This window comes from Rousettus aegyptiacus, unplaced genomic scaffold (assembly GCF_014176215.1).
Source record: "Rousettus aegyptiacus isolate mRouAeg1 unplaced genomic scaffold, mRouAeg1.p scaffold_m13_p_2, whole genome shotgun sequence".
Taxonomy (NCBI): Eukaryota; Metazoa; Chordata; class Mammalia; order Chiroptera; family Pteropodidae; genus Rousettus; species Rousettus aegyptiacus.
In genome coordinates, this window is record NW_023416295.1 from 3,723,142 (window position 1) to 3,747,819 (window position 24,678).

Below are 24,678 nucleotides of genomic sequence, written 5' to 3' on the forward strand. Positions count from 1 at the left end.
AACTATTCACTAGACTCCCCTTTATAGCTTAAAACTAGAGATCGGCTCCGTCCGGCACACGAGCCATCTCTACGACCCTCGGCGTAGCCATGCGAGTTTTCTGTCCTGGCCGTAACAACTTGCCACCGACGCGGTGGCCGGAAACCACACGAGTTTACCATCTTACGGCTCCGCAGGTCGGAAGTCTGTCTTGGTCTCAGAGGGCTGAAATCGAGGTGTCGCGCGCCGCGGTCCTTCCTGGGGGCTCGGGGCGGGGGTGGGGGGGACTCCGTCTTCTCCAGCCAGTGGAGGACGCATCCTCCTCCTTCAAAGCCAGCAGCGGTGAGTCGAGCCCTTCTCACAGGCCATGACCGTGACTCGGACTCTTACCCCCCCCTTCAGCGTTCAAGCACCCTCGCGTCTGCGTTGGGCACCCCGAGATAATGCAAACCACCCTCCCGTGTGTGTGTGTGTGTGTGTGTGTGTTTGTTTGTTTTTTAACATCAACTGAATAGCACCCTTAGTTTCACCCGTAAGTTCAATTCCTCCAATCGTGTAATATAACACAGCGCAGGTCCCCGGAATGAGGAAGTGGAATTAGCTAACCACAGTAACATAGTAATTATTTGACACGTTTTCTTCTCCTCCCGGTTTCACGCAGCCCTTAAGCTGAGAACACTTGTCTCCGCTGATCACAGTTCCTGGCACTTGCATGCGATGGGTCTCCTGCCCACGGCCCTGCCCATTCCCAAAGCTCTTTTCCCTGCCAAATCCATTAACGTAAGATTTCACGTCTGCCTCTGCAATCTACTTGATTTCCTTCCTAAAGATCTGTTAGCTGTTTTCTATGGCTTCTAAATATTTCCGCGGTTTCTAAACTTCTTGCTGCTGTTCGGCCATCTTTATGCTCTTGAAACTTTTCGAATTTCGAGTGAGTAGAAACGTGCTCGAACATGCATAAAACTCTTGAAATGAATAAACAGAACCAATTACAAGTCAGAGATATCTTTATGGACTGTGGTTAATTCGAAATCAGTGACATGCTCAGAGTCGCGTGCCCTAGAATCCCTAAGCGTGGATTCCAAAAGGTTTGGCAGGTGCGCAGATACATGTCCACCTCTGCGGTGCATCACTGTCCGCGAGCGTGAACAGCGGCGGCCTCGACCGTGACCCCGTGGGAGCCGCCGACGCTTGGGGAAGCATCTCTCACGGCCGTGTTCGCTGACGACAGCATGTCTCCCTTCCCAACATAATTGTCCCTTACGCTTTACGAGTTTATTATTATTATTATTATTATTATTATTATTATTAAAGTTATTGGGGCGACGGGCATTGTGAGTAACGATGACACTTAAAGCACGCCCAGCTGGGGTTTAGGCGGCCATGTCATTGACCGACTCGCCCATCCCACAAACACCAGCGGATGCTGCTGGCGGGCCGCGGCGTTGGCTGGGCTCGCTCTCTGGTTTCAAGGACCAGAAACGGCAAGGCGCCGGCGGCCAGAGCCCAGGGCATTCCGCTCGTTTATCTTAAAAACGTCTCCAGGTGGAGAGAAAAACAGAAAACAGGGCAAATGCCGCCGCCGAGGCCACGCCCAGCCGGAATCACCTGAGCCTCATCCGTGTTGGTTAACGGGCTCAAGACTGGCCCTTAGAACCTAGTTCATCACGGAACTCTGCGCAAGCCATGTCTCCCGCTCGCACCGTGGGCGTGCGGCCGTGGATGCCGAGACCCTCCCCCGAGCGCCTTCCGTGCGGCCCGCCGGCCGCCTGCCAAACGCGGTCTGGTTTCTCTCCATCCCTCTGCCCGTTCTCCTCCCGCGCTTTCTCCATGCTCGGCTACTAACGACTGTGGCCACGTGTCCAGATGTCCTAGGAGACCTGAGTGGTGGCACTGGTCCTCACCAGCGTGTCGTGGTCCTGCTGGGCAGAACTTTCTTACTGGGACCTTGCAGAGGCTCTGAACTGGGAGGCCAGAACGGCTGGAACCTTCTCGACCGTTCTACCTCTGGACGTCATCTTATAAGAGAAACTAACGTCCTTATTGCCAAAGCCATTTCAAGCGAGGGTTTGGTCTTATTTGCAATCAAACGCATCCTGCTGACATAACATTTGTTTGACAGCGAACGAAGCCTTTCTTATTCGGGGCACCGAGGGGAGAGAAGCTCACCGAATGCTCAGGAAAACGCCAGGAAGCTCTGCAGGGGCCTCTCCTTGTGAAGTCACACGTCACTCGCCGGATAGTCCCAGGACCTCTTCTTAGGGGTCACGCCGAACCCTCCTTCGCATGCATCCCCGTCAGCTCAACGGTGTACGTACTCTGAAGCTATGTCACCACCAACTCAGGTTCTGACCTTTCCCCAAAAGAAAAAAAAAAAAAGAATTCTTTAAAAAAATTATCTCCTTGCAGACTCTGCACTGCAAGCAGCTAAAGTTACGTTTGGTTTGCAGTTCATAAAGAACAGTTTAACAGGGAACCCAGCGGCTACCGCTGGACCCCCCACCCAGCCCACGAGCCCTGCTTTCTCTCCAGTTTGGGGCAAAACTTCTAGGCACCCGCTCCATCCAACGGGACTGAGGCTTTCTATCTGTGATGGTTAGCTTTGTATGTCACCTTGACTGGGCCATGGTGCCCGGATGTTGGGTCAAACACTAGTCTAGATGCTACTGTGAAGAGATATATATATATTTTTAGATGAGATTAACATTTAAATCAGCAAAGTTTGCGTTAAGCAGATCACGTTCCATAATCCGGGTGGGCCCCATCTCATCAGTTGAAGGCCTCAAGAGAAAAAGACTGAGGTCCAGAAGCAAGAAGGGACTTGAGCTACAGCATCAACTCTTCCCTGAGTCCCCTGCCCGCTGGCCTACCCTGCGGGCCCCACGACCACAAGCCAATTCCCTAACATAAATTTCCCCAACTGACTGACTGACTGACTGACTAACTACACACACATACAAACCCTATGATTTTCTCTGCAGAATTCTGACTAGTGTACTGTCTAAGAGCGTTTCCTTCCTAAGACCATACTTAATCCTAATTACCCAGGAGAAGAGCATCAGACAGACCCCAAGTGAAGGTCACTCTATGAAACGCCTGAGGAGTGCTCCTCAACATTGTCAACGTCATCCACAGCAAGGGGAGCCTGACAGGACCCCGCGACAGCCCAGGGGGGCGTGAGGACTGAATGCCATGCGGCATCGCGGATGGGTTAAAACTAAAGAAATCTGAATAAGGCGTGGTCGTTAGTGGTTAATAACGTGTCCATATCGGTTCCTCGGTTGTGACGCTAAATCACAGCACCGTGAGGTGTTAATAACAGAGGACATGGAGGTGGTATCGGAATTCTGTGTCTTTCTTGGCAACTTTTCTGTAAACCTAAACCGATTTCAAAATCATAAGTCTACTTAAAAATAGATTTATTACTTTTCTTTCTCACACGTAATTTATTCGAAACCTGAGTACTGAACACTTGCTGTCCACCAGGTGTGATGCTACACGCTGACCGTAGCCATGACACATGAGCCCGGGGCCCTGCCTGTGGGGACCTCACGGCGAACAAGAGACCTCAGGTAAGGGGGCGCACGGAAAACATGGGGGGCCGAGAGGCAAGGCGGCTCTTTTAGATTGGAGGCTCCAGAGAGGTCCCAGAAAAACTCGGGCGTAAGAGGGGGCGAGCCGGCCAGCCTGTTGGGGTGTGTGTGTGTGTGTGTGTGTGTGTGTGTGTGTGTGTGTGTAGGGGTGTCGTCCCAGGCAGAGGGAGCAGCAAGTGTGCGCCTTCTTCGCGGGACAGAGCTGGCCTCGCTGGAGGAACCGAGCAGAGGTCCGTGTGCCTGCTGGGGCCAGAGACAGGGCGACGGGCAGAGACAGGAAGGGAGCAGCCGTGGTGGGGGGCGGGGAGGGCAGCGGGGGGTGTGCCTCTCGCTTCTCTGAGCCTGGAGTGTTTTCTGCCTGCAACAGGAAGCCACCTGAAGATGACATAATCAGATCGACTTCGTGAAATACATGTTCGTTATCGAATCATTAACGAATGCACAAAAGGATCAACATCCTCCATAAGCCCCTCTGTTTTGAACAGCATCCGTTAACCTGCCGTCATGTTAGTCGGTGCTTTTCTTGCTCTTTTTTTTATATATATTAGTATACGGTGAGTGTCGGCCCCTAACCCAGGGCACGGAGCGGTCTGTTTGCGTAATACTCCGATGCGTCTCTCCGCCATGATTTATTCAGCCACCCTCCTATTTTTATCGTCTCTTTCGGTCTCATCATTATAAATGGCGTTATGATGGGTCCTCCCACGTTTAAAGCTCCTCCGTCTGCGTTAACTTTATTATGGTCACTGTCGGCTCTGCTCGATGAAATTCCAGAAACGCGTTCATCGGCGCGTGACACACCGGGCCACTTCACGGCCGCGGCGACGGGACTGGCCTTTCGGTGCGGCCCCGAATCCCGTCTCCTGAGTTCACGTACGCACGGCCGTAGCGAGGTCCCCGTGTGTCACAGGCCCAGCGGCACGCTGACTTCGTGACTTTGCCGCAAAAGTGTGTTTTCTAATGCTTGCCAAACACATTAACCTTTCCCGCAGAGGAAAAAGGCCCAAGGGGCCCTTTTTTCCTGAACCGCCGTCATTTCTGTGATATTATGGCAGTTTCCTCTTTCTCATTTTGCTATTTCACTCACGAGCGAGCGGGTTGGTCAGGCCGGGCCCTCCGATGTGGGCGAACGCACTCAGACGGGCGGCCGACGCGGTTCGTTTTCACGCCGATGCCGTGAGGCGGGTGACGGTGGCCGGGAGTCCGGGCAGGGCGGGCGGAGGCGCGGGCGCACGGGCCTCTGTCGTCCCCTGTGGGATGCCGGCCGGGCTGGCGTGATTCTGCGATTGACATCGACACCGCGCGTGAGGCTGTTTATGGTGGGCGTGGAAACCCCAGAAGTGCCCCCGCTGAGCTCGCCTGGTGTCTGAAAGCTAAAGCGAGTCAGATTGGCCAGAAAAATACTCCCAGCAAAACCGTCCGCTGCCCGGGCTCACGGCGGACGTAGGGGGGCTGGTGGAGGCCACCGCCTCAGCCCTCCGCCGGACGTTTGCGTGTGAGGGGTGGCGCGGACGCACGGCACAGGGGGTGTCCGCTCGGGTGTTTTTTATAGAACCCTTTCCAAATTTAGGTGTATGCAAATCACGCCACGTAGATTTGATCGAGACACAAAGTACTTTATAACCGAATGAGTAATTAGAACGTGTGTGTGTGTGTGTGTGCACGCTAATTATGGGGAGGAAACGGCTTTTCCAACTTTTTAAAGGGAGCTTTAAAGGAAATGTTTTTCTTTCCACTTGGAAAGCTTTTCCTGTTTTTCCAAGTCCCCGCTTGGCAGGGGAAATTCATAGAGGTGTCTGTTCTGCCAACCTCAGTCGTGAGCATCTGACGAAATCCAGACGCATGGATTCGATCCTGTTCAGAGGATACTGTGAACTGCACATCGTCGGCGGCCCCGGAAAGCCCCCCGTCCTCATTTACTTATCACCACGCCCTCCTGGTCCTTCTCTCCCCTCAGGGCTCGTCCTCTCTTGGTTTCCACACTGGGTCCCACCTCCTCGGCGCAGCCTCAGAATGGTCTCCGATCCAGAGTTCTGTCCTTGAGCTCATTACTCTCCCTACACGCGCACCCTACGTGACCTTGTCTAGTGCCAGCACTTAGACAGGCGTCCACGGGCAAATGCCATTCCAAGTGTCTTACGTCCAGCTCCGACCCCTCCCCACAGCTCCAGACCCACGTGTCCGCCCTCGTACACGGACGCCCGACCCCAGTCTCAAACTCGAGATGGCCCAAACACAGCTTCCCCCCCATCGCGCCGAACCCACCCCGCCCCGAGCATGGGGCCACCCCCCTGTCCTCGCTGCCCACTTCCTGTTCATCCGTGACACCTGTCAGCTCGTCCTCAAAACTTCCCCAAACCCCTCACTTCTCTCTCCGGCACTTCGGCCCCGGGAGGAGGCGCACACTGCCGCTGCCTCGCACGGTCCACGAACGTGGCGTCCGCGTTTCGGCGCGTTTGTAAAATGCTGGTGTCCGATGGTGGCAGCTCTCCTCCTCCTCGGCGTTTCTGATGGCTCTCCGTGACAGGCTAAGCCCAAACGCCCGCCCGGCTTGCAGACCCGGCCCGGTGTCCGCGGCCCCTCCGAGCTCCCTCCGTGCTCCTCGCCAGCGCTCTCCGTGCCGGGGTGTCTGGGGCCGTCCCTGGGCCCCCCACGCGGGCGCCTCGCTCGGCCGGGGCCGCCGCGCTGGCTCTTCTCTGCCCGCGGAGCTCCTCTCCGCATCTTCACTTGGCCGACACGCGCCCTTGGGAATCCCGCTGCACGCCGCCTGCTCGGCATGCCCCCCTCACCGGCCGGCCGGGCGACATTCCACCGCCGCGCCTCGTCTCAGTTCTCGCTGGTCGGCCGCTCGTGCCCCGGCTGTCGTACGGCGTCGGATGGAGCAGGGAGTTTCCGGAACCCGAAGCCCACGCTCCAAAAGGCGCGGCGAAACAAACCACGAGTGCTTCGGGAACCATGGGTACCGTTCCGTGGCTCCCGGGGGTGTCCGTAGCGTGTGCTGCGCTCATCGGCCCTTCGCCTCTGTCCTCGCGAAAGGGCGTTCCACGTGAGACCCAGAGGAAGAGGGCGTCCGCGGCTTCCTGTCGCGCCGGCCTCGATGAGGCGCGTGAGGGCCGTGAGCGGGCCCCGAAATGCCAGGCGAAAATCTTATCAGAACGGGGGGGGGCAAAGATCTACAGCGGTTGAGAAAAGTTTTGAGTCCTCACACTTCTGACTTACAAAATGCCGGGACTGAGCGTCCTTGCGTGTTTCTCGTACACCACCACGTGATCCGTTCCTCTGGGTTCGCAGAGTTCCTTCTCCACGGCGACGCTATGTGCTGGGTTTCCCTTGCCATTGCCCTCTCCAGCGATGTAAAATATCTGCGCGACTCGTTCGCGTCTGTCAGAAAGGAATCAAACCTTTCAAAGGCGTTCTCGAGCCCGGATAGTCCCGCGTGTCTAATTCATGAATAAAATAATCATGTGACTGCTCCTTATGGGAAATAAGCAATTAAAGTGACACGCCCGCCTCATTCTGGCGATCTGGGAGGATAGCCTGCTTTTTGAAATGCCTTCGTCCTGTTTGCTCGTTTTGAGTTCAGTTTTATTATTATTATTATTATTATTATTACTATTATTATTAATACAGGCGACCTATGCCAAAGACTCTCTCCGCCACGTCTCGTAATCAAAGTAAAACAATTAGGATGTTTATTTGGTACCGACGCACAGTGCCTGTCTTTGAGACCGCTCCGCCCCCAGTCTCGGACGCTCGTTCACTCAGAGGTCGTCCCGAGTCCCACCCTTTATCCGCGTTCCCACACGCCCGAGACCGCTTCCCCGACCCAGGACAGCTTCGCCGCGTGCGCGAGTTTCAGTCGGCTGCAGAAACCAATTACATTTCACCCTCGAAGTTATCCCTCTGGTCAAGCCCGGAGCTCCGTGGCTCCTGGACTGGTTTCTTGTCGCTTTCGTTGTGACGCTAAATGAAATCGTGGCAGGGATAAGTGGGCGGGAAGGAACCGCGTGTCAGCGCGTGTGGCGGACCGTGTAAGCCGTTTATCGCGTTAGCTGCGCGCTGACATCGTGACATCTTGGCAGGCTTCCATTTGACTGGGGTCCAACGCAAAGTCCTAATGAATCCACGGACGCCGCTGATCACTTCCCATCTGTCTCTCGCGCTGGCGCGATTTCTCTGGGACAAAAGACCCTGCCAGGGGGTTAGGTTACCTCATTCTCCGTCTACTTCTGTGCACGGATTTCTTGACCTGCAGCTTTGGGTTTGCCCCTGGCAGCCTGTGGACTCACCGAGATAGTCGTCTAGGTTCAACGTTACCCACTGGGGCCGCATCTCAGGTTTCTCTCTCTGAAGCACGCATGCCCACGTGTGGTGCCAGAGAGACGGCTCGGGAGGCCATCCTGGACTTGGCGCGAGATCTGACTGCAGGACAAGACAGCGGTTTAGACGAAATTCATAGCCAGAGACTCCTGCGGCCGCTGCCTGGGGCGTTGGGGTTGTCTCCCTTCCGGGATCAGATCGTCTCCCATCAGCTCTTCATGAACGGATTTTCTTCCCGCAGTTTTCCTAGAATGCGTCCCACCTCCCCCTACTTCCTTCCCCACCTTAGAAAACAGAGCTTTCGGAGCTATTATTTTTATACGATGAGGTTTCCTCTCTGCCTTTCCCACTTATTGTGAAAACACTAGGCGTCGAATGTCTCTACCTCTACCTCCCCCGGCCGTAAAAGGCAGCGACAGTGTGAGCATCTCTCATCGGCGTCGTTCAGGGATCATCACAAGGAAAACAAGCCGACGGGGGTCTGCAGGGGTCCCCCCTCCGACGGAGCCCCTCCTTAGTGCTGTCTCTGATTAACAGAGTTCCTCTCGGCTCTATTCCATCCATCCACCTGCTTAGCATCAAAGCATTGTAGGATTTTAGCGGACAGGTGGTCCACTGCAGAGTGACCAGCGTCCCAAATCTCTGCCTCCAGAACTCTGGGAATGCCAGTGGCAGCTGGGGACAAGGTGCCCCTCCACTCAGAGACCCCGATTCAGCAGCTTGCTGTCAGGTCCAGATAGATCTACCTTTTTTGCAAGCTCCCCAGGTGTCTCGATCATCAGTGACGCTGGGGAACCTGGGAGCTTTTCTGCATTTAGATCTGTAAACACCTTATGAGTTCATTCAAACCTCCGCAGGAAAACAGAGGCCCACGACCACGCAGCCAGGCAGGGGCTTTGCTAAGACTGCGGTGGAGAGTGGTTATTGACGTCTGGCACCTTCATTTAAGAAAGACAGGACGGTCTGCGACAGCTTTGGAAAATCTGCATCGATGCGGCTTAAATTTCCTAACACCCGCGCCTGCAGTGGCCAATGCTTTCACATCGCGAAGGCGCGGCTCATCGGTCAGGGCTTCCCGGGGACCCCTGGGGGCTCCTGCAGGCCCCGTTCCCCGAGACACGAACGGGAGGTTTAAATCAGAAGGGAGTATGAGGTTTGGATCAGTTACTGCCCTGCCCCTAGACATGACAACGTAATTATCCGCATTTGCATTTTGGTCCCAGAGCTCCCATTTGAAACCCCGATTCGGCGGTGAGTGCTGGACAGTGAAATCTATTTGAAATACGACACGAAGGCTGAGGGGAAAACATTGCCTGGCGAAGCTGACCATCTCAGTGACAGCTTCGGCACAGTTGGGTTCTTGCTGAATGGTTTTTAGGTTAACTGGAAAGTCACTCAAACAAAAGAGGGAGGCATGATCTCTTTGTTTTTATTTTGTCGGGCGATTGAATCACACACGTTTGTTGCAGGTGCCGTTCAATCATTTTTAAGAAGGCATTGTGATGTTTTGAGAATAGTTGCTTTCTAAAATAATTTCGATAATTTTACCAATGCTTTGAAAACCATTTTAACGATGATTTGCGACGTGTGGACTTCGTATGTCGTTTAAATTAAATTCTTATCTTTTATTGTAGTTGCCATGAGCTAGACGCAAAACATACAAATATAAGAGTTGAATCCATTATAAAAAAAAAAAAAGACGATAATTTTTAATCGAAAAGTAAAAAGTTGGTGCTTGGGACACGTCTGAGAAGCGTGGCCTGGACCCCTGCGTTCATTCCTCAGGCGCGAGGACTCAAGGATCCAGAGCCGGGTTCCTGAAAGCCGAGCCATGCTGGGTGCTCTCCCCAGCGGCCTTGCTGTTTCTTTCCGGAGCAGGTGCTGGAGAGAAGGAATGCCCACTCTGCAGGAGGCTGGCCAGGAGTGTGCGCCCCGTGAGCCCAGACCGGAGGGCCGGAAGGAGGCACCCTGCAAGCACTTTTAGTGATAACCGAGAAGCTCGGGCAGGCCAGGCTGGGGATCCAGGTCAGCCGCTGACTCAGTCACCAGCTCTGTGGGACTTTGAAGGCAGAAGATAAACATGATGGCCGTCAGGGAGCTGCAAAGGGACCAGAGGCTGGTGTCCGGCTGAGGTCGGGATCCACCCGGCCGTGGGCAGTCCCGGTGGGGGAGGGGCTCGCATTATTCAGCACCTTCCCTGGGCACTTCACGGGCATCTGCTCGGATTGACACAGCAGTGGACATCGGTGCCGAGAAGCGTCACTGCCCAGCACCCAGGGTGCAGAGCTGGTGACTGAGTCAGTGGCTGACCTGGACCCCCAGCCTGGCCTGCCTAAGCTTCTCAGTTATCGCTGAAAGTGCATAAAAGAATCTTTAACGTTTTTATCTTGAAATCTAATCAAATCGCGATTGAAAGGCCTCTCAGAAAGTGTGTTTGCTCCTAGGATCTCCCGAGCGGGCACAAAGACCAGGGCGGTAAATCGAGGCAGGGAAGACTGTGGCGGAGGCTGCGCGGGTCACCGTGGGGCCCTCTTACGTGACGGTAAGGACAAGCTCCCCCCGGGGCCGCTCTCGGTCACTGGCCCAGGCCGAGGGCAGAGGGTCTTCGAAGACACCATTGGAGCCGCCTCCTCATGCTGCCATTTGGGGCTCTTTGTGCTGTGGCTTCTGCCGCGTTTCTGAAAATTTCCCGTGTGTCCACTGCATCCCGCAGAACCAGAGCCCTCTGGGCCCTCTGTGCCCGGAGCCCGTGCCTCCCGTCGACCCCCAACGGGGAGTTTGACCCCATCCTGCAGATCCCGGCTCAAAAGCCAGCCCCTTCGCCTTTCCAAGACACGGCCCTCGACTCCCTGGGGCCCGCTGTTCCCGTGTCTCCACGCTCCGCCTGCCGTGGCTCGCCCACCCGGTTAATTCCTTATATATATTTATTGACTAAAAATATCTAATATCCAATACAGCCCCTGATGAGGATGAGTTAGCTTTTGGGGGCACTGGCAGGAATTCGTGGGTTGAAGGACGTTTGCCGAGTGTTAATCTGGTCTTGCTCAGTCGTATCGTAGACAGGTGGGGCCTCCTCAAGGTGCAGCCGAATCCTGAGCTGACTCTAGACTCAAATGACCTCCGACCCGCTCACGTGACTAAATGAACCTGCCCCCCACCCACCGCCTGGATCGACCTGCCCTCCGAGCCGCGATGCTGTCCTTTGTTTTCAGACACCTTCGTTTTCGCCAGCCCAGGGAGTGTGATCTCTCACTGTCGTGATAATTCGTATTCCTTTTCGCATTTGTGTTTGGACCTGGATTGAGCGTGCTGTCACGTTTCTATTTGCCCGTCATGCTTTCTCCTCCCGCGATGCCCGCCAGGAAGTCGTCTCGGTGCACACATAGGTGTGCACGCACGGACACACACGCACACATCTGCTCACACGCAGCGTGCCGTGCGTTTACTGCTGGTGGAGTTCCGGGAGCTGGCCGCCGATTCTGCACCGTGGCCGCTTGTCGGTTACATTGGTTACAAAAACCCCCCTCTGCTTTATAGCTGGTCCTACCGTTTCCCGGGGCGAATCGCCCCGCCTGGCGGAAATACTTGTCCTCTCCCTCCCGGTGTGGCCGTGAGTGGCCCACCTCTCCGTCACTTGCTGCGCACTGGCCACACGGGGGGCGTTGGTCGTAGTTAGACGGTGAGTTCCTTGAAACGTGGCCAAGTTCATCATCCCATCCGCCCAGGCCCTTTGCAAGGTCCCGAACGGAATGGGGGTACGATCAGCGCCTCCGTCATGATCGCACTGGCGTTTACGGGGTGCTGAGCTCCATATATTCGTACCGGATCGATCCCTCACGAGCTCTGTATGAAATCAACACTCCCGGTGCCCCAACCTGAGAATGAGGAATGAAGCTCCCTGTCCAGACGACAGAGGTTAAGAAGCGGTCAGTCTAGGACCGAATGCAGCACCCCAGGCTGCCACACCGCCGTGACGCGAGCCAAGCATTGCGGAAGCTCCCGAAGGTGCCGTCGGTGCAGCCTGCACCCCGACATCCTCAGTGCAGACCTGCCAGGCGTTCCAACCTCACACATCTGCAGGGCAAGCACGTTGTTGGGACCGACCACGCCTTCGGGTGTGTCCCAGGCCGGATCTCCCTAGAGGCGGGACGGGCACCTTTGTCACCCTCTGCCTGCTGGACGCCGCTCTGACGTCTACTGCGGGCGGCCGGCCCCGAGCCGCGGCTTCTCTAGGCTCAGGAGCAGCACAGCTCCCCGCTTCCTCCATGCAGCTCTGCTCTGTGCCTTACTGCGCTCACACTTCCTTCTTTTGTCTCGGGATTCCCCTATTTCTGGTCGAGCTCTGAATTTTTCCTTGTCTCCGTTGCTATTCGAACATGCAGAGTGAAGATCGGGAGAGGTTCCCCGCCCCCACTAGAGCTCAGCTCCGGAGCCTCCCAGAAATCCCCCGAAGGGCACAGAAGCACGCCCGAAGGACGCCCACAGGCCAGAGCCACGGTCCGCCCCATCACACCTTCTGGAATCTGCACCTGCGTTCACGGAGATGATTGCTGGTCATCTTCCTGAGTGACATCAACCCGAGCCAACGAGTTGATTAAAAAGAGGGGCAGGACTTCCGAGAATAAATTTAATTTGAATTCCTCACACGGGCAAGTTATCAGAAGGGTGAGGTCCCAGAGGGTTGCCTGCTAATTGATTAACTGAAAATCAGAAGGTTCTTTTTTTAGAGTAATTGTTAGGTCCACAGGTGTTTGTCTCGTATGACCTCAAATAATAGGCCATTTTAATGGGAAAAAAAAAATGTAGTAAACAACACAATTGCATCCTTAGTAATTATCCAGTTTTAAAAACATATCCCAATGTCTTCAATACAAAACCACTCTAGGTGCAGAGGGCGATGAAAATGTACCTTGACTTTCATGGAGATGTTAACAGTGAGTTCTCAACGTTTTTAAGAGCTGTGTAGAGATGGAATATTGTATCTGGTTTCACTTAAAACGCAGGGCTTTACTTTTTCTTAACCAATGGAACTGGTCACGGCACTTTACCGCGTCCAGCAAGTACAAATCCGATCTTGTCAGATTTAACACAGTTTTTACTATAAAAAGCAGTAAAAGCCCTTGGGAGGTATCACGAGTTGCGTGTTACTTTGTTCTATCCGCACAACCACAAGTGGAGAAGGGTTACTGTTCCCGTTGCAGAGTTGTGGAAACTGAGGTTCAGAAGGAATTAAGTGACCACCCCCCCCCCCTTGGCAAGCTGTGGAGACCTGATGGATCCAAGTCACGCCTTTTCTAATAGCCCATGTCGCTTCACGGAGAGAAGGAGCTGAGCAGAGGAGGAGGAGGTGTGTGTGCTTCTGTGTGACGGAGGGCGACAGGTGGCTTCCGACGCCCTCAGCCCGGAGCTGGAGTAGCGGGTGCTGCTTGAATGGTCGTCATTCGACTGATGCTTCTCGTGTTTGATTCCATCCATTTCATCCTCGTAACAACTCTGAAAATTAAGTGCGTGTCTTAGCACTCCCACTTTGCCTGTGAGGAGACTCAGGCACCGGGAGATTAAGCTGCTTGTCCCCAGCCACGTCCCGAGCAGGGGAGGGGACCCGGGCTGCGCCCTCGGGCAGCTGCTCCTGAGCTGGTTGGCCCAGCCATGTCCCTTCCACAGCACAGCCCCGTGCAGACGGCGTCAGACAGTGAGAGGCAGACGGGGTGACGGGGCCCTCACCGGGGAGCAGGACCCTTCAGCTGTAAGAGCTCTCCTACGAGATGCCGTTGAATCCTGCCATCGAAGAGTCGTTCTTTTGCTGGAAGGAAAGCAGGGATGACCCTTGCGCCCCACCATTTCCGGGTGGCCCGGCAAGGCTTTGCCGTGCACACTCTGCTCTTCCTCAACTGCCTGTGAACTGCCCACTCTCGCTCCTGAACTCGAGAATCCCATCCCCTCCTTAGACACACCTGAGCAGCTCAGGACAATGATCTGTGACAGGATTCAGCCCACGGCCGGGGGCAGGGAGGGCTGCCGCCTTAGGTCAGAGTGGACGTGACCTCGATCGGACAGTCCCAGGGGGGGTCGGCGGAAAGTGCCCCCCGTCCTGGCCCGGGTCTGCCTGCTGGGACAGACTGTGGTCACATGACGGGAGAGACTCTGCCTCGCGCATGACGCCGTAGCTCGCGGTGGACTGAGGCACGGGATCTCCGCCTCCGGGTCGCTTCAGCACGGCTGACAGCGGCGGGCACGACCCCTCGGAGATGGCCGAGCTCTGGCCGCTCCCGCCCTGTCCCCTTGTCCACTCGCCGTGTTACCCCAAAAGGGGACTGTCAGAGCCCCACACTGTCAGGGCTCCCAGGAGAGCCCGCGGACTTACCCCACGACTCCCGGTGAGGGTCGACCAAGAGTTCAGCCAGCGGAGGTTATTTTGGGGTGCCAGGAAGCCTCTCACGCACTGTGTCTTCCTCGTGGGGATGCGCCGTTGAATCCCGCCATCGAAGAGTCGTTCTTTTGCGTAAACGCTGTTTTTTCCCTGCACTATTCTTCAGAAATCGGTACAGATGGAGAGTCGCCCGACAGACGGATGCATGTTTACTTTACATATTCACACATTTGCATATTTTCTCTATTTGCTGTACTCCTAGGGTGTGCTAATAGACCAGCTTGAGAGGGGGTTTGCTGATTAAACCGCACCTCGGATGATAAACAATAAATTTGTGTCACCCAATGAATCATAATGGAGAAAATTGAGTGCTGTCAGCCCGTGCATCCACCTCATTTCTAACCCAGTGTACTGGCTGACCCCAGCCATCGGGGGTGGGGGGGTGGGGGGGTGGGTGGGAGGGCTTACTTTTCTGTACGAATTACCACAGACCCCGTGAATTGGGGTTTAGCTGCGTGGTAAAGGAACCTCTTAGCGAATCAGTGCTGCGTGCGTCGGCTTGAAATGGTATTTCCAGTGGCTTCTAACCAACTCTTCTGCGTCATCTGGCTTTTTCGGGACGGGGTGTTCTGTTTCGTGGCCGCGGGGAGCTAACGCAGCGACTCTGCAGTTACCACACGGCCGGCCGGCGTGCAGCGAGCCGCGGCCTCGACCTTGGGAGTCCGGCTCCAGGACTGTGTGTCTCATTGTGTCACTGCTCTGAGGGGGTCACATCTGTCTCATGACAGCGGACGGAGCTGTGAGGCAGACGCACACGGGCGAGCGCCCCGAGACCAGCCAGCCTCGGCGTCTCCCCCGCTTAGTAAGGCGGCGTGGGGTCCTGCCGGCACAGCCGTGCCCCCTAAGGTGCCCTGGAAACGCCATGCTCGGCCCTGCCCAACAACTGCTCTCATTGTGATCAGGACAGGGGACAGAGCAGGGGCCCAGCCGCCTGCAGAGCGTCTGGCTGCCGCGACCCGCCCCCGCGTGCCTGGGGCGAGACAGGGTGCCGCCTGCAGGCTCTTCTTGCTGGCACTTCAGCCCCTTTTGTCCAGGGCCCTCGTGTCCAGTGCTGTGTCTTAGCCCCCTTTGTCACTCTACCGGAGACCAGACACTCTGCAGCCACAGCCACCGCACAGGGCTGGCGCCCCGTGGTTCCTGCCAACCCACCTCTACAACGAGGTCGCTCCGGTCCCCGGCTGGGGGTCAGCTCGGAATCCCAGACGCTGCCACGGGCTGACACCGGGTCCAACCACTTCCTGAACGTCCTGCCGCCTGGTTAGGTCACCTCGGATGGCACCGTGAGAAACGGCAGCCTTACCTGTCTGTCCCCAGTGTGGCCATAAAAACTGGTTCCTTCCTCCTGGAACCCACAGAGCTGCCTCCTCACTGATGAGCCCAGGAGGCTGTTCAGCTTTTGGTCTTAGAAATTCCTCCCAAGAAAATAACGCTGACTTCTCAAGTCCACACATCCTGACAAGTTGTTACCTAGGAATGCTGGCCTCAGGGTGGCATCAGAAAGAAATGTAAAATTCTTGTGTGGTGTGAGGGAGCTGATCACAGAGCCAGGACAGATAAGAAAGGAATGCGAGCTCGTCCCAGCCTGGAAGCTTATCTCCTGCCACTAACTAGGACAGAGGTCAAAAAAGCTGGTCCTGTTGGTCACCCTTGCTGTGGCCTGGGCGGGCTGCTTTTTCAGGTGGCTCACATCAGGGACCCCTCCAAAGGGAGCCCAAGCCCCGTTAATCATTCCAGACGAGGCTGGTGGAATGTTTTTCTAGGAGAGGCTTGGGGCTTCTGCGTTGGTGGACTCAGCAGTGCCAGCATCTACGAAAGACACAAATTCAAAGACATAGCGTCGCCACCCTAAAAACCGAGACGGAAGGCTCTTTTCCGACACGCCGTCCGCCTCCTCATCCCTTGGCCCGTGTGTCTGTCGCCATGACTTCCACGGAGGCAGGTGCCACCAGCGCCTCGTGCTGAGACTGCCCGTCATCTCCGGGGTGCGAGTCGTTCGAGAGTCGCTGACGAAAGGGGGAAATGAGCGCCTCTCGGTGGTCCCCGCGGGCTTCTCAGTTGCCAGGAGAAGTTCGGCGACATTTAAACAATCGCGGAGCAAAGAGGAGTCTTCGAATAAACGTGAGCGGCAAAAACTTGCCCATGAAAAGTCTTAAAATGTGTAGAAACGAAATTGTTTACTGAAGTTGAGAAACCAGCAAGTCCTGGATCGTCTAAAAACGCCCCCTCTCCTGATCGTCTTGGGGAGGGTGACTGGGACCCTTCCAAGTGTTCACTTTCGCAGCAGGAGTTCTGCTGGGTCGATGAATAGTTCGCCCCTCGCCGATCCCTAGGCCGGTAGAACGAGGCGATCGATCAGATCGGCTGAGGCGGGAGCTGGCGGCGCAGCCAGCGGGAGAGAGGGCGGTCGGCCTCCTGGGCCGCGGGCTTCTCCCTCTTGCTCTCGTCCCTGTTTTCTTTCTTTATTTCTCGCCTCGTATTTATTTTTATTCACGTCTCTTTCACTTTTTTTTTTTTTTGGTTCCCCTCTTGAGCATGCTGCTCCCAACGACTGAGGCTTGAGTCTGCCCGGCCTCCCTTGCCACGGATGCTCCCTGTCCCCTCCCGGCAGAAGCTGCTCTGGCTCTCGGTGTTTCGCCTCCGGAAATTTCCTGATACAGCGGGGTCCTCAGAAAACCTGGGCACAACAGGACAGTAAGCTAGACACAAATGCGGAAGGAAACAGGTGGGAAGGAGGGGCGCTCGGGCAGCAGGCCAGAGGTTCCTCACGGGAGTAACGTCAGGAGGAAAGCGCGAGCCGCCCCCTCGCTGGCTTCTGCCAACACTCCTGCCCCGTCCTCCCTCTGCTGGGCTCCTCACGTACCCCGCGAGGCTGCATAACTGCCCCAAGGTCTCATCCACCCACAGAGAAGCCAGGCAGGGCCTCAGGAAACTTCCAGAACTGAGGGGAATGTCGTGTTGTTTAAGTAGTGCCTCCCCCCACGTCCCCCCGCCAAGGGACTTCGTGACAATAACATGGATTCCATGGAAACAGACCACGGAGCCTCTGGGATGCCACACATTTCCCATCACCACAAGTCACAGCACCTGAAAGTCAGAACATAGCACCTTGTCCCACCTCCCACTTTTATGCCCTGCACCCCGCACTCCCCACAAGAAGGAAGGGAGATAAATAAGCGGGGGGGCCACCTGTCGGGGCGGGGCGCCCCCCTCTGCTGGGGCGGCCAGCGCCTCCCCTTCGCTCCGCCCCGCAGGCACAGCCGCCGGGCTGGTGCCGGGCCAGTTGAGGAGACAATTAGCGTTGGTTGTTTGCTTTAATGAGCAGGGTGGATAATTGTTCCTGGCGGGAGCCGCCGAGGACACAACCGGCCATCTGCGTCCATGCCAGCGGAGTGCTCTCCTCTGAAGGGAGCCTGGGTACGACCCCGCTCCCCGAGTCGCCTGGTCACGCCTGACCTGGGGCGGGCGGTTCGCCCCTCCCACCCCTTTGGGGGGTGGCAGTGTGCGCCCACGGGTGTCTGCAAGGTGGCGCAGAAGAACAGCGATGCATCCTGCGCCCAGGTCCTGGAGGAGGGGGACGAACCGCCTGTGCCCCCTGCCGCAGCACAGCGCCCTGCCCTGCTCAGGGAGATGGCGGGCAGCCGCCTTGGGGCCCGTCTGTCAGCCTGGAGGCCAGGCGCTCCAGCCTCACCTGTCCGCCTGCTCCCAGAGCAACACCTTCCGGGGCAAGAGGTCGGATTTCCGTCTCGGCCTTGGGGTTAGGACTGGCTGGACATCTCTTTCCCCAGCCGCCTTCTGGGCAGCCGGACACCCGCCGTGTAAGCTGATTTTCTGTCCCCGGGGCTCTCCTCTGCGGGGTTTGCAACAACGCCAATTTGCATACTGGTACGCCTGGGTAAAGTTTGGTAAAAGTTGTACATTTTGTGTTGTTTGGGAGGATTGCAAGAGGTTTGGAACATGCCACTTTGGCATTTGGATTATTTTGAGCTAAAGGCAGCAGAGAACCAGCGTGCTCGGAAAAAGCTCTTTACCTCCCCCGAACTGCCAACCATAAGGTAGAAATGTCCCCTTTCGTAGAGGAAACGCACATTTATGAAGGAATTTGGTTAAAGTACCTTGATGGGAGCCACTCCCAGAGGCCGCGCCTTTCCCCTGGGAGGCCCACCTGCAGAACGAGGCTACCTGCTTTCGGCATTGGTCTCCTCCCTTCCCCCACGCATCGTGTGCCCCTACCACTCCCGGAAGGCCCAGACCTCCCCGCCCCACACCCTGTTCCTTGGCTGGGGATGGTGTGTGTTCTCAGTTATCTGAGAATCACCTTGAGTCTCAGATTTTCGTGAGCTCCCTGTGAACATCCATGACTAAAGTTGCCTTTTCTTCTCCTGTTAATCCGCCGTATGTCAATTTAATTCTTAGACCGGCCACAGAACCTAGAAAGGTAAATGGAAGTCGAAAATACCAAGCCCTTCTTTATTAAGTAGTTGAATTATTCAGCGAAGCCAGAAATAGAGAAAAGATTTGCTATGAATAATTTCAAACCTACTAAGAAAAGCTGGCCGGATGCACGCACCAGGCGGTGTGTCGTGAGGGCGTGCACGTGAGTGTGGCTACGCGGCAATTGCGGGTGTGCAGGAAGCTGCATCATTTGCCTATTCAGCTATTTTGCCTGTTTATCTGCTTTCTGGACTTCAGTTTGCTCTCTGTTCCCCTCTTATCTGTAGCCTGAAAGTGATGCTCCCTGAAGTGTCTGTGCGTGATTAGTTGTTTAAATCTGCAAACCTTTTTCTAGCGTATCTGTTATCGGGATTACAAAAGGGTCCGTCTGCCTGTGAACACCTAAGCCAAAGGAGGGATATGGGCAGGTTTTGAGCAAAGAAAGTAAGGTTTACTTGCATTTTCTTTTCAGTATCCAAAGCTAATGGTTTTTCCCATTAGGTTTATAAAAGGAATGCATGCTCATTATTGAGACTGTAGAATGTCCAAGAAAAAAAAAAAAAAAAAACTCTCCACAAAAGCTGGCTTGGAAAACATTATCCATAATCCCACACCCCAGGACACTCACTTAACCTCGGACACGTTTCTTTCCATTCTTTTTTTAATGCTGTTTTGTATAGAGTATACATTATTGGGTTCTGCTTTTATTTTATTTATTTTTTTTGCACTTCTTAAAAATTTTTTAAACATCTTAAATAGCAACAGTATACTGGAAATAAAGGCAAGATTAACTGAGAAACGTATGTAACAAATCGTTAAAGACAACAGGCCCCAAATAGTCACTTATGTTAAGCCCCGTGTCACCAAACTGAGACTTAATTATGGTTTCGAGTCTCCTAGAAATGGAATCGTCTGATCAGCCTTGGTGAGGTCATCTGCAGAGGAGGATCAGTTTCTTTCTTAGTCTTTGTTTCTTAATAACCATCTTAAAATCAATATCCCTAAGGCACAGTTTTTTGGGGGAGGCAAAACTTTGGTCCCCTTTGGCCTCAAGATTGTAAAACCCAAACTCTCAGAGCGACCAATCACAAACAGCCAATCCATCATTTCCTTACTTGGCCTGTCTTTTCTCCACCGAAGCCCACTCCCCCCCACCCCCCGGCTCCTGTCTGTGGGGTACACGCCTGTCCTAATGGCTTCTGGCTTAGTGCCGCCCCATTCAAGCCCATTTTTGTTCAAATGAATAGCCATATATGCGTAAATATGTTCATAATAGCATTCATTACAGTTGCAAAAATATAAAAGAAAAACTGCCTAATTGCTCAGTATTAAGGGGATGGGCCAAGAGGCAAAGGACCCACTCAGTATGGCAGGTTATTCAGCCATCTAAAGCCGCCAGTGTGAAGAACATTGATGGATGTTAATTTTTAAAAACTGGGTACCGATGTTTATGCAAACTAGCATGTAGATTCAAATGCACATGAAAAGGGACTAGAGCAAAATTTAAAAATAACAATGGCCAACATGGTAAGGCGGTGCAAGCTTTTCCTCTTCCACTTTGCTAGATTCTGGGTCTTCTACATTGCCTTTGTTAAGTAATTCCCGTGTTCGTTTTTGTCCTCTAGTGACCTTTCAGTTGTCAAGTCAAAGAGCTGCATCTCCAAGTCCCCTGATAGCCACCTAGACTTGTGGGCCCGGCCACGCCAAGCGTCCCGCGAGTCTGACTCTGATGTGACGGGTTGACTTTGCCAGTTGCGAAGCTCTGACCTTGGCCACACTGTGGAGGCTGGTTCGTTACTCAGAAAATCCGTCGGCACAGACCTCGCTGCTGCAGACCCTGACACTGACCTCTGCTGATGGCACGAGGAGAAGCGAGCGCAGCAGGGCGGAACCGGAGGTGAGCCCTGCCTCTGCCCTTTGCCGGGGGTGGAGGCGGATGGCCATCCCCCAGCATGGGGCCCCTACGGGGACTCCGGGGGGCTGTCCTCAGGAGCCGAGACCCGTCCCCTGTCCTTTCCTGCCTCTGCCACTGGACTGTAAAGTCTGTTGGCCTCTCGCGGTGGGATGATGAAGAGCTGAAGGAAACTTGTCAGTCCCGGGGGCGGGGGAGAGGAATGAATGTCAACAACCCAAATCCATGCATCCAGAAGGGGAGCTAAGCTTGTCCCGGACCTCAGTGGGTGTGCGCACATCAGTGGGTTCGTTTGCTCTCAGAGACACAGTCCCAAGGCCATGGTTGGAAGCCTGGTCATTCTGGTGGCCCAAATAACATGGAACAGAACTGAAGCCAAAGGACGGGAAGGACCATGAGGCACAGTTCCAGGATCGGAGCGCCAATCCCTGGGCCGAGATGCCATGTACGGCGCTGAGAGGAGGTGCTCTGTGGGAGGAGGAGAGAGAACACAGGGCTTCTGATTCCAGCCCCTCCACGTCCGGCCAGCCTGTGGTCCCCTCCCCGGATGAGGCTGGCCCGTGGCTCCAGTGCCTTTGCTGAGCAGATGCTGGGGATGGGACTTGCTTCGGCCAATGAAACGAGAGCAAAACTGACTGACGGTGTGCCGGTTCCTGGCTAGAACTCGAAGAGCCATTGTGGGGTTTTACGTGCTCTTTTCCTCTTTGCCCCAACAACACCTTGGCCCCCCAGTCGCCTGTCCCTTTGGAATGTGGTTGCACAGTCGGGCACAGCGCCAGAGCTGCCCCTCTGCCAATCGGCACCTTGTGTGACGAAACAAACCTTCGTGGTTAAAAGGGACTGACTTAGGGACTATTTTGTTGCCAAAAACAGATGTTAAAAGTGCTGTCCCTTTCGGGGGTCACTTAACCTCCCGTAGGGCGTTTAATAGAGCTGTTTCCTGTGGCACTTTTGAGAAGGAACGAGGTGATGGTGGGGGTGCCTCTGGCCCAAAGAAACGAAGGAGAATTAAAGGGGTGCGCCATGTCCAGGACACTGTGCTCAGGTCACGGGAGGAGACGGTCCGGGGCGAGAGTTTAAGCTGCTTCTGCTAGTTTCCCTCTAAATCGTAATTTCTTTCCTTTCTTAGAAAATACTGATCTAGGAATGAAACTGTTAAAACACACGTGCTTTTTTGCCTTTTTTTTTTTTTTTTTTTTTATGTTTTGGAGAAATGCAATGTTCCAGAGAAAAAAAAGGCATCGTCTTTTCAGCAGCCTGAGCGTGACCTCTCTCGGATGAGAAGCTGCATGATGCTTCCAGGCCCTCCAAGCTCGGATCTATTTTTCGCAAATAGCTGAGCTAGAAAAACCTGTTTATATCCCGCAGAGCTGCTTCTGCGGCGGCAACGGCAGCGCCTTTGCTGACGGGGGGAGGAGGCTGCCCCACGAAGATGCAACGTTTCTGTACCTGCAGCATAGCCGAAATTACGTCTCCGAGGCCTGTGCCCCTCCATCGTTCAGGTTTAAACCTTCAGTCCCTTGTGCCTGGACTGGGGAAGTCGATTGAGCGCCGGCCTCTCCCCAGGCCCCTGTCTCCTACGCACCGCGGCCAGATTCTGCTTTTACGCCCCAGCCCTACCAGCGTCTTCCCTGGGCAGGAATCTTGACTCGCCTCCTGTCGTCCGGCAGCACCTGCCTCGGCTTAGCCATTCTCTCCGATCCTTAAGAAAGACTCATGGTTAGCACCACAACGCAGCAAATGCGTGGAGGAAGCCGCTGTGGCTTCGACAGCAGGCACAAGCTGACAGTTGCATTGTGGGGCAGTGAGGGCGCTGGTGCTCCTGCCGCGGAACAGTTTGCATGAAAAACACTCGGCACCGGGGGACGAGCAGGTTCCCTAGGGACAGCAGCGGCCTGGCATCCGCGACGCGGCAAAATGCGACAGCCACTGCCCTAAAGTGGAGGCCGGATCATTAGCCTCGAGACACACCTCTCGCCCCGGGATGCCGCGCTGGAAGTTTCTCCCTTGTCCCTTACTCAGCCCTCTCCCTGCTTTGATCTGCAGGGCATGCGGAACCCAGAAGACAAGCTAGATGGCCGTGGGCCGCGCAACCCTCCCCTGCGGGAGGCATGGGAAACGAGCCACCAGCGGGAGGCAGGCCGGGAGCCTTGCGACACCCGCACCCCCAAGAAGCCAAACCCCTAGTGCAGACAGCTCGGGGCGGGCTCTCTCCGCGCCGCTGCGCTTTCCTCGTGTGTGCGCTTTTGAGTCAATACAACTCGCGCGTTCCGGCCCGCTGTGTCTTCTGTCCTTAAACTCTTTCTCGCGGCCTAAGACGCGAGATCCGGGTCGGGGTCCGTCTGCAGACGCCCACCTGGTCGTGCGGCAGGTGTCGCCGTAAAGCAAGATCTTTAACCAGACCAGGGAGCCCGAGGTCGCGCTGCGAGCAACGGTGCAGCGATGGCTTTTTAAAAGCAAGTTACACGACGAAAGAGGCGGCCTGACATTTGCGACGCTGCACGCTTGAGACGGCTGCTGCCGTAAAGCGAGGGCCCTAACGACGCACGGGCCCTGACACCCGCAGTGCTGCAAAAGTGTGGCGGCGGCGGCCGTAAAGCGAGTTCCCGCTCGTGCGGGCGGCGGAAGCCGGGCGTTCCCTTGCGTCGTGATCCTCACTAACCGTTTTCTCCTCTCCGGTCCTACGTCATTTCTCTCAACCATGGAAGCTACGTAGCACTTACACTTCGATTGTACATTTCGATTTGGATATTAAAGAAAATTATGGAGAAAACAATAAAGCAGAAACATAACCGGGACTCAGGAGATAGTCCCTGGGAAGAGTGTGTTCTTCCCTTGCAGCTGGAGAGGAGTGAGAATCCTTAGGGCTGGCAAACGAGATGCAAAATTACCAGGGGGGCGGGTGTGCACATCGGGGTGATCGTACATTCAAAGGCGGCAGGGAAATAAAAATTCAAAGGCCTCGAAGTTGAATGATGCACGTATTCTCTGGCTCAGCAATTCTACTCCTCAGAATTTAGCCTATGGCAATAATAATATAAATAAGCAAAGATATTGGCTTGAGAAATCTCATTGCATCATTGTTTTTAATTGCAAAATTAATTGGGAATTAGCTTAATCTATTATGAAACATCCATTTGGTGAAATTCTATGAAGGTGTTAAGAAGGCAAATTGCCATTTAGATATCGAGTATAACCTAGGCTGCGACACTTTTTTAAAGTGTATTATTTTTACGTACCCTAAGCCAGCCCCGAAGTCCCTTGCCTAAATTGTTTTTACAAACAGAAAAGGCTTCATATGCACAGAAAAAACTTTTGGCCTGAGCTATACCAATGATTAATGGTGGTTATCTCAGAGGGATGAAATCCAAAGACTTTTTCCCCCCAATTTGTATGTTTTCTGCATTTTATAATAATACATGAAATAGTACAGTTTCATGCTAGAATAACAGTAATGAAAATTCATGACTGGAATTTTTTGAGTGGGAAAATTTATAGGACTTTTTTAAGGACTTAATGAAAAAATAAAAACTTCTTAGAAAACTGTATATTTAAAATCGCACCTCTGTGAGCGTTAATGTAAAAAGTTAAAAACAATAAAACCTTAAGTGGATCTATTAAGCTGTTGTATCCATAATTGTTGGGTTCAGTTCTGGGAAGTCTGTGAATCTTCGTTTTTACTCTTCTTTATAACAGGGGCCCTGACCCCTCGGGGGCCAAGGAGGTGACCTGGAGTGTGAAAGGGTCAATGCTTATTCTCAGACTGCTGTCAAGACACCCCTTCCCTGTCATCTCCATCCAGCCACTCTCTGGGCCCACCCCTGGAGACCCAGGCTCTCCTGGCCTAAAGCAGTGAAGCCCCTTCCAGCCCCTGATCATCTTCGCACGTAGACAAGAATTTGCATCAAGATAGGGAAAAGGTAAACATTGCATTCCACAGTTACTCACACTCCAAAGAGGCCAGCAGAGCAGTGTTTTAAGTCTTCTTAAAATGGGAGGCTTATCACCAAAGG

The 24,678-nt window shown here is 54.4% G+C and overlaps 2 long non-coding RNA genes across 2 annotated transcripts; one reads left to right on the forward strand and one right to left on the reverse strand.

Moving 5' to 3' along the window:
• Positions 1–2,224: 2,224 nt before the first annotated feature.
• LOC107517829 lies at positions 2,225–16,130 on the reverse strand. The gene is made up of 3 exons (XR_001598666.2): positions 15,623–16,130; positions 14,257–14,573; positions 2,225–2,332 (listed from the first exon to the last, which is right to left on the reverse strand). It is a non-coding gene; the product is annotated as an uncharacterized LOC107517829 (long non-coding RNA).
• LOC107517827 lies at positions 2,225–24,286 on the forward strand. Its single transcript, XR_004955644.1, has 4 exons — positions 2,225–2,289; positions 3,466–3,551; positions 10,337–10,434; positions 20,379–24,286. It is a non-coding gene; the product is annotated as an uncharacterized LOC107517827 (long non-coding RNA).
• Positions 24,287–24,678: the final 392 nt, after the last annotated feature.